Source organism: Streptopelia decaocto (genome assembly GCF_964273445.1).
Source record: "Streptopelia decaocto genome assembly, chromosome: 2".
In the NCBI taxonomy this organism is placed as follows: domain Eukaryota; kingdom Metazoa; phylum Chordata; class Aves; order Columbiformes; family Columbidae; genus Streptopelia; species Streptopelia decaocto.
In genome coordinates, this window is record NC_138655.1 from 28,629,104 (window position 1) to 28,646,332 (window position 17,229).

A 17,229-nucleotide genomic window follows, 5' to 3' on the forward strand; every position below is an offset into this window, starting at 1 on the left:
AGTCTATGCAGATAGCTCATGCAGTTGCAGCAAGGGACACAACTTAGCCACACGCTGGGTACCAACAGCCCATACTCACGTTGGAGACAGTGAACCACCTTTAAAACAGTACAGAACACTTAGCTTGTACTTAGCCTTGCAGCCCCCAGTCAGCCTTATCACTCATATCAGTTAACTTCGCTTCCTTAGACTGCTAAAATGTAAGGCATTTATATGGTAATATCTGAACTTAAGAGAGTTAAAAATGCTCATGCAATCCTTACATCCATGTAAATGAGTAAGATATTGGACGATGATCTATGTGAGTGTGCAAATCTTGCTTTCTTTAATAGTATCTACAGTTCTGTTGATGACAATAGCAGTTTTCATTTAACTAAGTGCTTTACTGGACTGAAATCAAATGTAATTGCTGCTTTCCTTTAATCCCTATGTGTCGCGGGGGTGTACATCTGCCACACTATTGTGATCTCAAGTAGTGTCACAAGCCAGTTACTCATGAAGTTTCCCAATATTTCTGTGAAAACTCATGATAAACTGATAAATCTTATGATTTTTTTTTTATAAAGGTACAATTAGATAACAGTAAACTTCGAAAAGATACAACAAATTTTACATGGAAACAAATTTCACTGTTAAGCATAGGGTAGTTCGCTTAAATTCATTTTGAAGGACTTCTTAGTGCAACTTTAACTAAAAATGATGAGGGGATAGACATAAGTGACTTTTTGCTGGAAATTATTGTTACAGTCAAGCTGAATTTAACAGATCTGTGACTTAAAGCTATTTTGAATTCTTGCTTTCATGAAATTTCCAGTTTTGCTCATCACATGTTTGATAAATATACAGAAGATAGCAGGTAAGAAAGTCTCTGCAGCTCAAGTGTTTAGCTTTCCAATGTAGGATGTGTCTATCATTCACTGAGATTTTTTCTCATCCATACAATGCACAGGTGCAACTTTAGCTGCAAAAGCTGCTTTACTGAATACAAAGGAGAAACTCAGACACATAAAAGTAGTGTATGTCTACATGACTGGTGTTTTTACCACCAGAACTGAAGCCTTGCAGAAATTTTTAATAACAGGCTAATTACCTTGTGGAAAATATTTCAGAGAGTAGATTTTCAGAACTGACATTCAGAAGTATTACCTTACTAAATCCAGGAAAAGCCAACTTTTTAACACTTTCCCAATTCCAAATCTAAAAAAAATGATATGATCTTATGAAACTTACTTCAGATGTATATTAAAATTAGTTCTTTCATGTAAAAAGAGCAATATATAAGTCAGACCAATACCTAAAAAGCAATACTTGTGCAAAGATCTTTTAGAAGGGACTGTCAAGTGCTCAAGATTTTCTTTGGAGACCTTAAATTAGACATCAAACGTGAATTGCACCTTTCTAAAAGTTTTGAATTCTTTCACGTAATTGATTTTGCAATGCTCAAATACAGTTTCAGAAACAATTACAAAAGCCCATTAACAGCGGTTACACAACAATATAGCTTCATTACGGCCTGTAAAGTATTCTTCCAAACACCCATTTGGATGCAAATCCTGTCTTTGTGTGTTTGAGCACAGTGGTGTGCAGGCAACTGGGGTCATTACAGCCTTGGTCACTTGGATCACTTGGTCACTTGGATGGATCAGTGAACTCTGTGAATATTGCATATACCAGCAGTGAGGTGTGGTAGTGAGGTGTGAGTTTTATGACAATAAATAAACAATTTATATTAGAGGAAATAAACATTTATTCAGGAAGTACCAATGTTTCTGTAAAAAGTATGGATCATATGGTTACAGAAGAAGGCTGTTATTACAAAAATTGAAATTCAGCCCAAGATCTCAGAAGAGTTGCTGTACCTTGTCTTCTTGGAAAAGATCTATCTTTTTACTTGGTCATCATTCAAAAACACCTACTTAACAGTCAAAGTGGAGTTCACAGGGCAAACAAAGCTTTACAGGGAAACACGGTATAGTCAGCAGTTTGGGGTCTTTAATGACATGCTGGATGATGCCTGAAGCTTGAACACTGTCAGTGGCAGCTACTGACATAATGGAGAAGACAGCTGAGGTGAGGGGACATATTAATACCCTTCAACTTTGGCTAGGTAAGCTAGCCAAAATGACTCCCTGAAGAACCACTGAAGAGCTAGGAGCTCTTCTAAATAGGATTTACATCAGGAACTTTATTTACATTCCCTGCATCACTTTCTGGAGGAATCTCTCCATTGCTTACAGAGAATGTTTAAAGAGACAAACTAGTTAACTTGTTTATCTGAATTCAGTATCCTTTCCACCTCCGCACCACCCTCTTGAAGCAGGCACCCCTGCACCTTTTTCCCTACTGTGCAAATTAAGTGCAGCACTCAAGTTGGTGTGCAAATTGCTAATATGATCCTTAGCTCAGTACACCTTTGCCCTACAAAATGAATACTACAGAGATTTACAGGGTGGAAAGCACTGTTTGTAAGTAGCTAGTCCTAATCATACAGATTTATAGAGTGACTCATTATCATAAGGAAGCCTCCTAAGTAAGTGTTTCCCCTCCTACATTTACAGTTAACTTATCAATGATTAGGTAAATAGAAGTAATATCTTGGTGTGGCACCATAGTTACCATTATCTGTATAGCTTCACCACAGTGCACTGTCATACTACTTGGACGCTGGTTCATGAGCGCAAAAATGATGCACAGGATTGGGAGGAGCTATAATGATTGCACGAACAATTTCCTGATAAAACAACATTGCATGACATGGAGAAGAAATCCATTTAGACATTAGACAAGTTAGGATTACGTGAAACAATAGCAGTGGTACAAACACCAGGTGTTGTCTCCTGCCAGTTTCTACCTGATCTTGTAAGACAGTGATAATTCTGAGTACAGCAGAAACTCTGAGATGCTTGATGTGATATGGCCATTCCTTCAAGATCTCCAAATTATTTCGTTAGCACATTATTCCCTAGTTGGCATATGAGTAGATAAAGAGCAGTAAAGGATCAAGAGAAAGAGTACTTGGCAGTCTGGGTGAGATGGAGGAAAAAGGTGGAACAGCTGGATAATTAGGAAGAGCTGTAGCTATACTAATAACCAAAATTTTGATGTAGTGAGCAGCAGAGAATAAAATGTCTCAGAAAGGGAGCCATCATAGCCATATTTATATTCACAACTATTGACATTATAAGAATTCATGAAAATATTAGGTAACATAGGTTGGTTTTGGTTTACTTTGATTTTTGGGCTGGATGCTAACATTTAAATGCAGCACTGGATAAGAATCATAGGAAGCAAAGTCAAATTAGATATTGTTGGTGCAGAGACACCAGAGGAAATAACTGGGGAACCAGTTATATAAATGGCTCATCAGGTAGCAACTTACAAGGAAACATGAATAAGTTTGGAGGCAAGGACAACAGGATTTTTGTCATACTCCCTGTTGAACTTGCTGAAAACAAAGACCATGTACATTAACTTTTGCAATTTAGAGAAACATCTACCTCTTCTGGGAAACTAATGAATCCTGCAGATTTTTGTGATTTCCTGGTGTGCATTATGTTTGATTTCACTTCCCCTCAGGAAGTGACTCCTCTACCTAGTTGATGGTATCGGCTCTCAGAGGGGCCTTTTGCTTCCTCTCCATGATGAAGGCTCAGAGGCCTTCATCTCTGCTCTGCTGCTGGGACTCACTGGCCACCATATTCCTCAATGACAACTGATGAACTGAATTAGCTGTGACATAGCTTTGGAGACCCTTAAAGACTTTTTTTTTAAGTTCCCAAATTAATCTACAGTAAAGTCAGAAGAATTTACTGGGCATTTTAGAAGTTGTTTGGCTATTTAGGCACCGCATGGTCAGACCAGATTATGCTGCCTTTCTCCATAGCTTGGAAAAGAAAGAAAATATGCTCAGAATCAGTACCTCCCTGCTAACATTTATTCCTCTTAGTGCATTCACTTCTTTGTGATGTTGTGAATTGCGGTCAATAACTGAACCTTTTAAGAAACTACAATGGTTAATAACAGATATGTGCAGACGCAGATGGTTATCCAGGAGTATGTCAACACAGATTCATGCTTGCATTTGGTTTCAGAAACATTACCTAGCTTCATGTGCCTAGTTAAACATTTCTGTTATGCTCAGCCTCTAAACAAGAACTATGGCATCATCTTAAATTGCTCTTCACTAGCTCCTTGCAGATCACCAGAACTAGAAGTGATTTGTTGAGAAGCACAAGCACCTGTTTCTCACTCACTGTGATCTTAAAAGAAGCACAAGATGGGGGCCTTTCTTTATCCAAAATCCACCAATGAAATTGTCTTAGCAGCAAGCTATTATTGCAAAACTGAGCACATCTTTTCTGATCCTGATCTTGGTTGCACTAATAATCAGCTGACATGACAACAGACGAGCAGGTAACCATGTCTGATGGTGTTGCTTGTGGCCAACTGCCATTTTCAAAGGATATATCTTTCTTCTTTACTTTTCTGCTGATAAGGTCAAATCCAAAGGCAGTTGCCAACCTTGGTGTAGGACTTTCTTTTGCCATGAGTTTTGTTTAGACAGACACCCATCAGGGAGTTAAGGGTAGTGCCTATAACAAGAATTCCCAATCTCATATTAGCTATCCCTTGTTAATGTTAACATGGGGTTTCATGCTGACCCTAGTTACTCTATAAATATGAATCAGCTCTCCATGCCTAAAGAGCAGGCAACATCGTTCCATAGAGACTTTCTAATTAAATACAAGGTTTCTGGAAAGCCAAGGTATCTCGGTCCATGGCAATTTCTTCTTATTCTTGACATAATTAGGCTGAGCACAACCTTTGCTGTGAACCCTGAAATTCAGCAAGACCAGGTACTCATTCTGTATGTGGAGGCTGTAGCCTCTTCTTTCCTGATAAACTTGGTGGGCTCTATCGCCATTTCATCCTTTTAAGTCACCCTCATTCTAGGTGTTCATTTCTATTTCAGGCTTGAAATAATTATATCTTGCATTTGTGAAGTACATCTAATTGAGGAGAGGACGGAATACTCAAAATAATATATTGTAGAATAGGGAGTTTCAGTCTACTGTCTGGAAATTTCTGAGTTCTGTGGACTATTCCTTAGGAAGTCTTTAAAAGCAAGAAAAGAAAATTCCCATATGCTATGGCAGGTATGCGAACACTTCTGCAACTAACATCTTTGTGTGGATCCATATCTCTATCAGAAATACGTAGGAGCTCACAAATCAAAAGACTTTGTAAAATATCATAATAGAAGCTACAAAATGTGATTACTACTAGGGTTCAATCAGTAGGTTTTCTGCTCCAGTGAATAAACTCAGAGCAAAAATCTGTTTGTTCTCCTTAAACAGCTTGTTGGATGATGTAGACCAGAGTTTGTAAACTATGGTATGTCTCAGAGTAGTTGATATCATGGCCCATACATGTTTAAGATCACAAAATATCACAAAATACTGTAATTTCTGATGACCTTTTTAATAATGTATATTCAGATGCAAAGGAATAATTACTTTTAGTGATTTTTGCAATATTGTTATGATCAGTTATCACCAAGACATTTCTTCCTGCATCATCCTTGAACTGTTTAATATTCAGCTGTTTCATACTGATCATTTAATATTCATGTAATGTTCAGCTGTTTAATATTCACTGTAAACCTTTATCAGATGTATATAATAGTAAAAATTTAAAGCAGGGTAGGAAGCACTGAATACCATACTGTTTTGGTAAATGAGTGGGAGAAGGAAAAAGAGAAACATAGCTAATATTCTTCCGTGACATCAATGACACCAAAACAGGTGCCAGCTGGATATAACTTCAAAGCAGAACAGTTCCTCTGAGCGTGGCATTGTATTTTTACATACTTATTTTGTACATCATCTAAGCAGCAATCAAACTGAGAAGAATTTTCTAAGCTACCATGTTTCTAATTGTTTTTGTGTTGAAAATCTGCTTTCAGGAATGATATCTGGATTTAGGGGCTTGAGGTATGTGAAGTCAAAGGGAACTTTTTTTTTAGTCTAGCTCATACCTTGACTAAAATAAACATTTCTTTCCGCAGAATACATCAGTTAGAAAAAAACAAAACAGCAACCCAAAGGCCTATTCTGTAGCAAACACAGTAAAAACTAGCCAAGAATCCAGTAGTTCAATAAATAAATGTAGGGAATTAGAGAAAAGGCAGAGGTCAAGATAAGAGAAACAATGTGTTGGTATGAGGAGAGGGTCCGGTGTCTCTCTGACACCCACGTGGAATCACTTCCCATAAAGCAGAAAGTTCTCAGCCATGGTTTCCCAACAAAGGTGGAAGAGCTTGTTTGGGTGGCTCATTGGCTACACGGTGCCACAGTGCTGTTGGAGCTGAGGAAGGAAGGTGGAACCTGCCAGGCCTGAGTGTGGGTCAAAGAGTCAGAGAAATAAAGCACGTGGGAAAGGAAGCAGGACCAAAGGAAGCAGGAACAGGCAGGGGGGCCCTGTTTACTCTTTCAAATGACTGAAAACACTCAGCACATGCCACTGAGAATATGATTCTATTTTATTTAAGGGAATATTTGTTTGGGTGAAGATTAAACTAAGAAATTTCAGATCTATGGGAACAGGGTCCTGTGATGCATTTTTATGCATTGGGCAGGACTGTTTCTCTGAAACAATACTGGAGGTCTGAAAAGATGACAGGAAGTACAGTTACATAAATATTGTATTTTTTAATGCAATTTACAATTCCATGGAGTCATGCACTTATAATCCCTCATTCAAAAAGATTCAATCAAGTAGCCATAAATATTTTGTTTTCTGATTTTAAGATTCTCCTGCCAATTCTTCAAAGCTGAAACAGTTTAAAGGGCCATTTGTGAGCTCCACTGAGCTACATGCAATATCACTCAGAAAGACATACCTCGGGCTTTATCACTGCTTTCCATACACAACTTCTCCTTATACAGGGAAGAAACCTTTGTCTGCAAGTGCAGTAGCTGCTAATGACATCTAATGAGGATCAAAGCAAAAATTAGTTCTTTCCCATGTAATTTTTTCCAATGCTGGAAGAAAAGACCGTCTTGTTTGTGGTTTTTATTAAGAACACATAAATACATATTTTTAGAATAGATACTTTCTGCCTTCTTCTGACCCATTGCAGTGCTCAGACAAAGAGTTCTGTGTTCAGACAAACTTTTACTGTCCATCTGGGCAGAAAGCTTCAGAGAATTTCACGTGTCTCTCATGTCTTAATGTCTGATTTTAGTCAGCAAATGAATAAATAAATTAACATCAAGATGGGAGACATTTTTTGTTTACTTAGTTTGGAGCATGTTGGCAAGTGAATGCTTGTTATGATTTATCTGATACAATTAATATTAACAGTGTTAAGCTACAAAAAGTATGTCCTTTAGGATAATTTCAGATTTTTTTAATGGTAATGTGCACCTTTTTTTTTTTTTTAATATTAGTGAAGGAAGGCAGGACTAAGCATAAGTCATAAAGGGAGGGGAAAAAAAAAGAGTGAGCCAAGTTTTCGAAAGCAATTCTTGATGGTAAATGCTCAGCTTGTGATCGCTGATTACTGAATTTCAGGACTGAAAATGCAGAATCCTCAAATCACTAGCTGCTCTATTTCTGGGTACTGTTTCCTGCTATATCTGTGTTACCAAAGACAAATTACACAGGACAAGATCCAGAGAGAAACCCTAAACCCCATCCCTAGCAGGCCGCTGCAGGGCGTCAGCAGAAAGCGTGTTATTTGCCTTTGCAGCAGTCAGCGAGGAGAGCTGACAGCAGGAGGAACGTGCAGACCAGGAGATTAATGCTGATGAGTTTATGTTCATTAAGAGCTGTGCAGGATCTTTCTGAACCCCTTGTCATCCCGTAGGCACATAATTCTGGCTAAATATCCTCTTCAAAACTCTCCACTGAGCACAGCCACCGAACTCCCACTGCTTTCAGCTGGATTTGGTGCATCTGATCCGGGCATCAGTTCCCTTTTTTTTCCTGAACACAAGAGGGTACATAATTTAGCTAAGTGACCTCAAAGAGTTACTCACTGGTAGCACAGTATAGGGAAAGGGGTGACTTGTGTCCTGCCTGCTTTGCTATAGGGCTTATATGTTTGAGTAAGGGGCTGGCACCCCTTCTTGGAGTGCTCCTCCATGAGGAGAAAGTCCTGCTGATTACCCCAAGCAGTGAGCTGTGCAGTAGCAGTTAAACTCTGCAATATTTGCTGTGGTTTTGTATAGAAAATACTTATATTGCTTTTTTTTCTAAATTTTTAATGAAACACCTACACAACTTTGGCTGGTAATGCCTGAAAGAAACATTCTGCTTGCAGAAACATTGGCATGTACATCATGTAATATTATTCTTTTTTTTTTCGTTGCTAAAAGCAATTACTAACAGAAATTTTGCATTTGAAGAGTTTGTCTGTGCATGCTGTTTATATCTGAAGTTGTAATACTCAGATTTTGACTGAGGTCCATAAAGATCATAATCCTGTTTTATTAACACAGATCCCTGGAGTTCAGACTCTAACTCTGTTGTTGCTTGTGCAAAAACCAATTAGATGAGATGAGACTCCAAAAACAAGTGGAGAACAAGCAGTAGGAGCTGCTAATCTGTTAGAATCCAAATATTGTACCTTGTTATACAGGATTATGAAGTTGTGGTGGTTTATGTTGTATGTACTACACTGTTGAATTTCTGGGACTGCAGGCCGAGTTTACCTTTGCATTGAACTTTGTCTTGATGTGTTCAGGGAACCCAAACTGTTGTTGTCCAGGCTGGCTTTAGGCTCATATATATGGCCGTAACTGCCTGGGACACCAGAGCATCAGGCCTTATCCAATGGTGTCCATCCTAAGGATGGTGCTCCTGTGCTAGGCTTGAGGGCCTAGCAAACCCATGGCTCTCTCAGCTTGCTTTGAAGGCTTTGCCTTGCTGAGCTGTACATACCTCACAGCAGCTATATCTGCTTTTATATTTAACTCCATGATTTTTTTTGGACTATGCATTGCAATTCTTAACACCTCACGAACAAGAGCTGCTGTAGGACTTGGTTTGAAGCATGTGTCAGAAGAACATACTGGTCAGGTTTGGATTCCTGCAGGAAAGTGATCTCAGTCAAGTAACATATTGCCAGAGACATCTGTCTTTCTGTTTATACCTCATCCGTGCCTGTTCCGGCCAGGGACCTGTTGGGCACACTGCTCTGTTCTGCTAGTCAGTGTATTTAGAGAGCCTTTAAGGTGACATTTTAATGCCTATAATGAGATTTTAGGTGCAGAAACAGCTTTGTTGCACAGAACACCTCCTCTTGGTTCCCTCCCATGGAAATTTTATGTTTTGTTCTTCACTGCTTTCTGTAATGTAGTCTGAAAAGAAATGACTCATTTGTACTGTTGAGTAATAAACTATTGAAGACAAAATACAAGCAAAAATGGATAGCACTTTTGATACTGTGAATGCAGAAAATGTGCAAATTAAAATATTGTAGTGTTGTATAAGAGCTCAGCAAATTAATCTCATCTGTTTGTTATTTAAAAGATTAATCCATTTAAAAGAGAAACTTTGAAACTTAGAATGAGAAACACCCATTTTTCAGAGTAACTTTTTTGCTCCAACAACAATACTAAACTGTGTGGTGTCTTCACTTCCCAGGATATTTTATTCTATGGTGTACATACCATTATTGGCAGGTATATGAGAGACAATTTCCTTCTTTCCTACCCATGTTTTTCTGTTTGGTGGTTCCTCTTCGAGGATGTCCTCTGGGTCCTTTATCCGCACTCTCCATTTGCACATGAATTGGTGCTAATCACATACACCAGTGACTGGCATTTTTTGGTTGCTGGAATACATTTTTTCCACTACAGAAGCGGCTGCTGCTGCTGGTACACTGTAAACTGCACAACCAGTGTGTGAACCTATAGCCCGGGGTGACCTTATAGTCTCAGACTATAGGAAACGAGTTCTTCAGGAATGTGATGCTATCTCTGAGCCTGAGGACTTTCACAAACATTGCCTAGTAAAAAGACAGTGATGCAAAATGGTGGGAGAGCAAATCTGCAGCTGAACTCAAAGTAATGACTTACAAACTATGAATATCCACTGAACCTGAGAGCAAAAATACAGTTCTCAGTCATCAGTTTTTCTGTAGCAATGTCAAGTAGGTTTTTGATAAATAAAAAATGCATGGCATAAAAGAATTGAGTCTTATGAAACAGTAAACAACCTTGAAAACTTTTCTTTTATCTGTCATTTCTAAAGTCCTGAGGCAGGCTGTTAAAGCTTCTAGAAATATTAATGTTGAATCTCTGTAAAGTGGGTGTAATTGCTATGCAAGGAAACAGAACATTGATTCAGGCAACACAAGGTCAAAAGCCTTTAAAAAAGGGATTATTTTCTTTCTTTCATTTAAGCAGACAAGGACATGATTTAATCAACACTCTGACATGGATGCCTTATCCAAACCAAAAAATTATTGTATTTCATGTTGAAACACAACAAAAGGAATGTGTCAGTTCTTAATTAAAATTTTACTTCCTTCTGTTGTTTTTTTTTTTTTTAATAATCCCATGTCTAGTACAGGAGAGCACAACCTGTGTGAGGTCTCTGCTACTCCAAGATTAAGCTGCTGCCTCTGGGACAAAGATAGGAATCATCAGGTGGCACATGTGGGAGGCTCAGACCACCCCTTTTCATGCAGGCACATTTACAGGTGCCAGACAAGAAACAGAAGAGTGGTTCAGCTGGCAAAAACAACTAAGCAGTCTCAAGACTTTCACTTTGGGCTGTCTGCAGGAGGGTCTGAGTCAAAAATCAAGCAAAGTCAATAGGGCTTTGCATATTCCTTCAGCAAGAATTCAAGCAAGTATTAAGGCATTTCCTTGAACTTTTCTTAGCAGATGCCCTGTTTTGGGGCAATATGGGGACGATCCTGGGTTTTCTCTGTGATGCAGGTGTGAGGAGCACTACAGACCAAAGCACTCTCTCTCTGGTACAGGCTGTCTGCAGTTCTCAGTGCTCTGTGAGGCTGGAAATGAGTCTATATGTTTTGGTAGCCTAAGTAGGTTAGGATGGCATGGTGTAAAATTAAAAAGAATTTCTGACTATTTGACTCAGCTACATTTGCTGTTTAGATAAAGTAAACAAAGGCCATGTGACAATGTGGAAATTATGACCCCAGTACTTTTTTGCCTCACCATTAGGACACTCTAGAATTTTTAAGGATGCATGATACCCTGCATGTTTCAGGTCACACTCCTGCATGCTGAAATAGCAGTAACCAAAGTGATAATTTGTTCCATCTCAAGACAGAGACAGCTGCTTCAAAGATGTTAACACAACAGTTTTTTTCCTTCTTGCAGCATCCCCCTGTTCATGTCTCCTTTGCTTTTATATTTCAACAGTCACACCACAGGTTGTCCATGGAGCTGAAATTAACTTCATTTTGTCCACTTCCTGATATCACAGTATGTGGAGTGTTAGAAAAGATAAGGAATGGGAAGGTTTCTGTACTGGCCTATAAATAAAATGTTTGTGTGTTAGGACAGGATAGGTTTTTGGCCATGGTACAATAAAATTATACAGACTAGCCCCAGCAGACTGTGTTATCATGGATGTGCAGTGCCACGGAAGTAGCTTAACTCCTCAGAAGGAACAGATGAGCAATAGTCTTGCAAAAAAATGTAAAGTTTGTGAAATAAGATGTTAAATATGCTCTATATCTCTGTAGCCCATTAGATGTAGCATATGCACATGTGCATACATGCACACATTCCATCCCACGGTTCAAAGCAGGTCACTCCTTCTAACAGAATTATTAAATCCTATATCTTAAAAAACTGTAATTTCAGTTTCTCCTGTTGTTTTCCAAAACACTGGCTTTCTTACTTAATTCTCCCACCGATATGAGCAAGACTTGCAAATTTAGAACCCTTTTTATATATTTTTCACTGACCTTGCACCCAAGTAAGGTGAAGCTTTTGTTATTTTGAACTGGATTCTCACGTAGAGCAATATAGAGGAGGAAGGACACATCTACATTTATACATTATACACAACATATGCTTTGTTACAACCCTCTTCTAATCCTTTACACCAGTCAGCAAATGAAAACTCCATAACATATGAGCAACTACAATAATGCAGATGAAGGCATTAATGATCTTCTGTATTTATTCAACATTCAAGAAGTCATGAACTCGAGCCTGCTGAGCAACATGGCTTTAGTTTCTACCTAAGGGATCTCATCAGGGCAGAAGGTAAATTAAAGAATATTGGCTTTTTCCCAGCCAAGAACCCCTTTTAGCAAATGGAGTATTTTTGTTTATGGTAAAAGGTACAAGGAACATCTGTCGTTGTTAAATTGGCTTTAATTAAATATAATTCAAATGCACGCTGAACTAACTGACCTGACCAAAAGAAGAAATAAGACACATAATAGACCACCCCCTGCTCAGTGTTATTGATCCAGCAGTGTGGACAATACATAGTTATCTAACGTAGCACCTCATGTGCTCAGACCTATGAATTCATTCACACAGGGTAATTAATTTGGTCATAGAAAAAGCTTGTAGAATTAATAAATGACTCCTTCTTTCTTTTTATTCAGTTAAATACTACCAGCACTACCCTTTGTGCACAGATAAGTGCTACTTGACTTGAAATGTAAAGAAATACCATCTCGCAGCTGCTTGTACCCAGGCAGTTTGCCATTAAGGGGAGCATGCCAAAGCAAAGCTTTCAGTGTACGGCAGCAGGAGCTTGTTGCAGTGCAAGTGAGGAATATGTAGAAGCCCAGTTGAATGTCAGTGTGTTCAGTGTTACCACCAGCATAAGGGTAGGACCTAGACATTTGCTTCACGGTGCACAAGATGTTGTGCAATGTAGAGTAAAAAATTCTAACAGTTCACTTCAGGGAATTTGTAATGGGCTTAAACTGCACAACAATTACATAACCACAGGCCTTGAATGGATTTTTTAAAAGCGTACCCTCCCCTCTAGTTACCAGGATTTAATTATTAAACCTGAGTTTCATTAACATGACAATTCCCATCATTTCTACTGTGCCTCTAAACTTGCTAACATTTGTTAACTACCAGAATGAAGCCTGATACTGTAATAAAGAGCTGGCAGCAAACATAACAGGGTAAAATACTATTTTTTTCATGTTGGTAAAATTCATTAAAAAAAAGGGCACATTTTTAAAGAGGGGAGACACAGATATCAGTAACAACAGACAGATTCCATTTATACAACCAAACGTTTACTATAAGCTGCAACCAATAACCTGTATCTGACTGCTCTTTTAACAGTGATGATTTAAATATTGACACTGAAGCACCAACAGTTCCCACAGAAATTACTTTTTAAAAAATATTTTTGTTTATAAATGCCAGAGTACCTGGCTAAGAGGATATCCTCTGTCCAAATAATAGATAGTCTCTAAATATTTGCCTGTCTCTAAAAGAAACACAGTATCTGTCAGCATAGAAGATTCATTTCCACTAAATACAATATGCTTTTGAAAATCTTTGTAATGGCAAATAGTTTCCCAAAACATCACAGTTGTCAATAATGCTGTACATATCATCATTTCTCTCAGTAATGAAATACTGAACTTACCCACTTAGTTCTTTTGTCTGTATATTTGTCAGCATAAGGAGGCTTTTGTTTTTAACATGTGGCTGAGTACTTTGTAGTCCATATGATGTTATGTACAGTATTATTTCTAATAATGATAATGCTTTCATCTGTCAGGCACGTGGCTTTATCAATGCCATTGCAAAACAGACAATGTCACTGCTATCCCTGGGAAAGTAATGGAACGACTTATCCTTGGTGCCATCTCAAGGCATATCAAGGATAAGAGGGTCATTAGGGGCAGTCAACATGGCTTCACCAAGGGGAAGTCATGCTTGACCAACCTCATTGACTTTTATGAAGATATAATGAGGTGGATAGATGATGGCAGGGCGGTGGATGTGGTCAACCTTGACTTCGGTAAAGCATTTGACACAGTCTTCCACAGCATTCTCATAGCTAAACTGAGGAAGTGTGGTCTGGACGATCGGGTAGTTAGGTGGACTACGAACTGGCTGAAGGAAAGAAGCCAGAGAGTCATGGTCAATGGGGCAGAGTCTGGTTGGAGGCCTGTATCTAGTGGAGTGTCTCGAGGGTTGGTGCTGGAGCCAGTACTGTTCAATATATTCATCAATGACTTGGATGAGGGACTAGAGTGTACTATCAGCAAGTTTGCTGATGACACCAAGCTGGGAGGAGTGGCTGACACACCAGAAGGCTGTGCTGCCATCCAGCGAGACCTGGACAGGCTAGAGAGCTGGGCTGGGAAAAATTTAATGAAATATAACAAGGGCAAATGTAGAGTATTGCATCTGGGCAGGAACAACCCCAGGTTCCAGTATAAGTTGGGGAATGATCCATTAGAGAGCAGTGTAAGGGAGAGGGACCTGGGGATCCTGGTGGACAGCAGGATGACCATGAGCCAGCACTGTGCCCTTGTGGCCAGGAAGGCCAATGGCATCCTGGGGTGTATTAGAAGGGGAGTGGTTAGTAGGTCGAGAGAGGTTCTCCTTCCCTTCTACTCTGCCCTGCTGAGACCACACCTGGAATATTGTGTCCAGTTCTGGGCCCCTCAGTTCCAGAAGAACAGGGAACTGCTGGAGAGAGTCCAGCGTAGGGCAACAAAGATGATTAAGGGAGTGGAGCCTCTCCCTTATGAGGAAAGGCTGAGGGAGCTGGGTCTCTTTAGTTTGGAGAAGAGGAGACTGAGGGGTGACCTTATTAATGTTTATAAATATACAAAGGGTGAGTGTCACGAGGATGGAGCCAGGCTCTTCTCGGTGACAAATAATGGTAGGACAAGGGGTAATGGGTTTAAACTGGAACATAAGAGGTTCCACTTAAACTTGAGAAGAAACTTCTTCTCAGTGAGGTTAACAGAGCACTGGAACAGGCTGCCCAAGGAGGTTGTGGAGTCTCCTACTCTGGAGACATTCAAAACCTGCCTGGACACATTCCTGTGTAGCCTCATCTGGGTGTTCCTGCTCTGGCAGGGGGATTGGACTAGACGATTTTTCGAGGTCCCTTCCAATCCCTAGCATTCTATGATGATCCTTCTTTCCCTGATACTTCATACAATGCTGTGTTTCTGGTAACCAAGGTAGTTTTAAGCTGTGGAACATTTGAAAAGCTTCGGAAATTGTAGCTTTCTTGCTTAAAGCATAACATTAAAAGTTCTGTCATGCACGAACTGTAATGCATTGTTACAGTCCTTAATATAATGTTGTGTCTCATGTTATGCACTAGAAATTAGACTTTACATTTCCCTTTCAGTTGCAAGTTTCACTGCTACCTGTGCACATGTTCTGAGTAACATTTCTATTTTTCCATGACTGTAGATTATTTCATGTCTGTAAGAGTAGCAAACTGTGCTGGTGTGTCAAATGAGCAAAACAGATAATGGTCCTAATCACATAACGACATTAAGTAAAAACATTACTATATATTTATTTGCATTCATTATTAAAAGAAAAATCAATTATCCTATTAATTTTATTATTCAGCTGATAAGAAAGCAAAGTCAGACAGATCAGGTACAAGTGAGAGGGGTATACACAAACATGCCAGCTTCTATTTGTTCTTGTAGCCAGAGCTGAGCTCCACAAACCATGGGGAGCACCCCGCCACCACTGATTCCCTGCACTGGCCAACAGCAGTGGCTGGGGGGGAGGAGGCCTGGCAAACTGAGAGATTTGAGCTCTTTTGCACTGTGAGCTCCAGATGCCCTTTGGAAATGATGGGCCCCTGCCTGAATTCACCATTTGACCACAAAGTACAGGTTGAATCAGTAGAGAGGAGATCTGTCCATTGGGGTCATGACCGTGCAAGAAGAGCCAGCTTCCTCCAGCCTTTCTTACAGGTCTTCAGTTCCTTGTGTACCATTTACCCTCTCATCCTCATTAGCCAGTTTGGTTCATACAGAGTGTAAGCTTTCTGAGGCAGACAACTCCCTGTCTGTATGAAGTGCCTACCATGATACAACCTTGGGTTGCTCATTACTTGGGTTGCTAGACACAGCAGCAGTAATAAGAGCAGCAACCTGTTACTGGACATGTATAACAGTATTAACTGAGAGAGAAGACATCCTGCAGCGTGTGCACTGAGAAAGACACAGCAGCAAGAAGGTCTTCAATTTTGTTGAAGGAAGGTGTGTGTACTCTGTTGATATTCTTCTCTGATATTCCAAACTGTACTCATTCGTCAGTATGCAGGTCTTCTGCTTGTAGAGAACAGCTGAATGAAAGGCATTTATTCTTTTAATCTTTTTGCTGCTAACGTGCAGAAATTAGGGTTCTCATGTACATATTTTGCGTGGCAGAAGAGATAAGAACCTGCAGATAAAGTTCAAAACGTCAGTGCAATGAGGTTTGACTTGTCCTCCATTTCAGTAAGGGACTTATCAAGAACAGGGAGGAGTAAAGAGTGCAGCTGGCTTTCCAGATAATGTTCTTAACCTTACAGGACCTTTCAAAATATATTGCAAACATGCCAAGGATTATTTCTTTCTTATATTTACTTCATTATTTATTGTGGCAGAGAGGGGACGGTACCAGAAACCTACATGCTCTTCTATTTAGAACTATTAACAAAAATGAGGAGGTTAAAAGGGTTCAGCTACGTCTGACCTCTGTATATCAGGAGTTCTTCCCATTGCAAACCAGTCACAATGGTGTCTCCATATCTTTCTGACTGCAGAGACTGCTCCATTTCCTGTGACAATAATCTGCTGCAATGGGGCAGAAAAAAACAAACCTCAAAGAGGTGCTTCCATCCTATCACTTATCTTTCTCCCTCGAGTTGACGTAATTTCTCTGGAGAGCATGGAGATTGCAGCTGGGTTCCTGAGAACAGTCGTGCTAGAAAGCAGGAGACTCCTTGCCCCCATTAACTTTTGTTATTACCCAGTTGGTCTGGCCCTCAGGGTACAGAGTCTCACAAATACCTTTTTGTGTGTGAGGAGCTCAGTTTTCTGCTGACACTATGCTGAAAAATGCTCCAAAGCAACACTGCAAAACACACATGTTTTAAGGCTTAATGGCAACACTGTCCTATCTAAAAGCCAAACCCAAATCAATGTCAGCATTGCCTTAGTCAGAAGTGGGTAAGAGTGCAACACTGAGTAGGTGTTGGAATAACTTCTTTTGTTTCGCA

The 17,229-nt window shown here is 39.5% G+C and overlaps 1 protein-coding gene across 1 annotated transcript in view; it reads right to left on the reverse strand.

Moving 5' to 3' along the window:
- Positions 1-1,983: 1,983 nt before the first annotated feature.
- The window catches only part of LOC309437038 (carbonic anhydrase 3-like), a 143,485-nt gene continuing 128,239 nt past the window's right edge, over positions 1,984-17,229 (reverse strand). The window contains exon 8 of the mRNA XM_082046896.1: positions 1,984-2,003. The gene's annotated coding sequence lies outside the window, so the exon portion shown is untranslated. The remainder of the gene's footprint in view (positions 2,004-17,229) is intronic.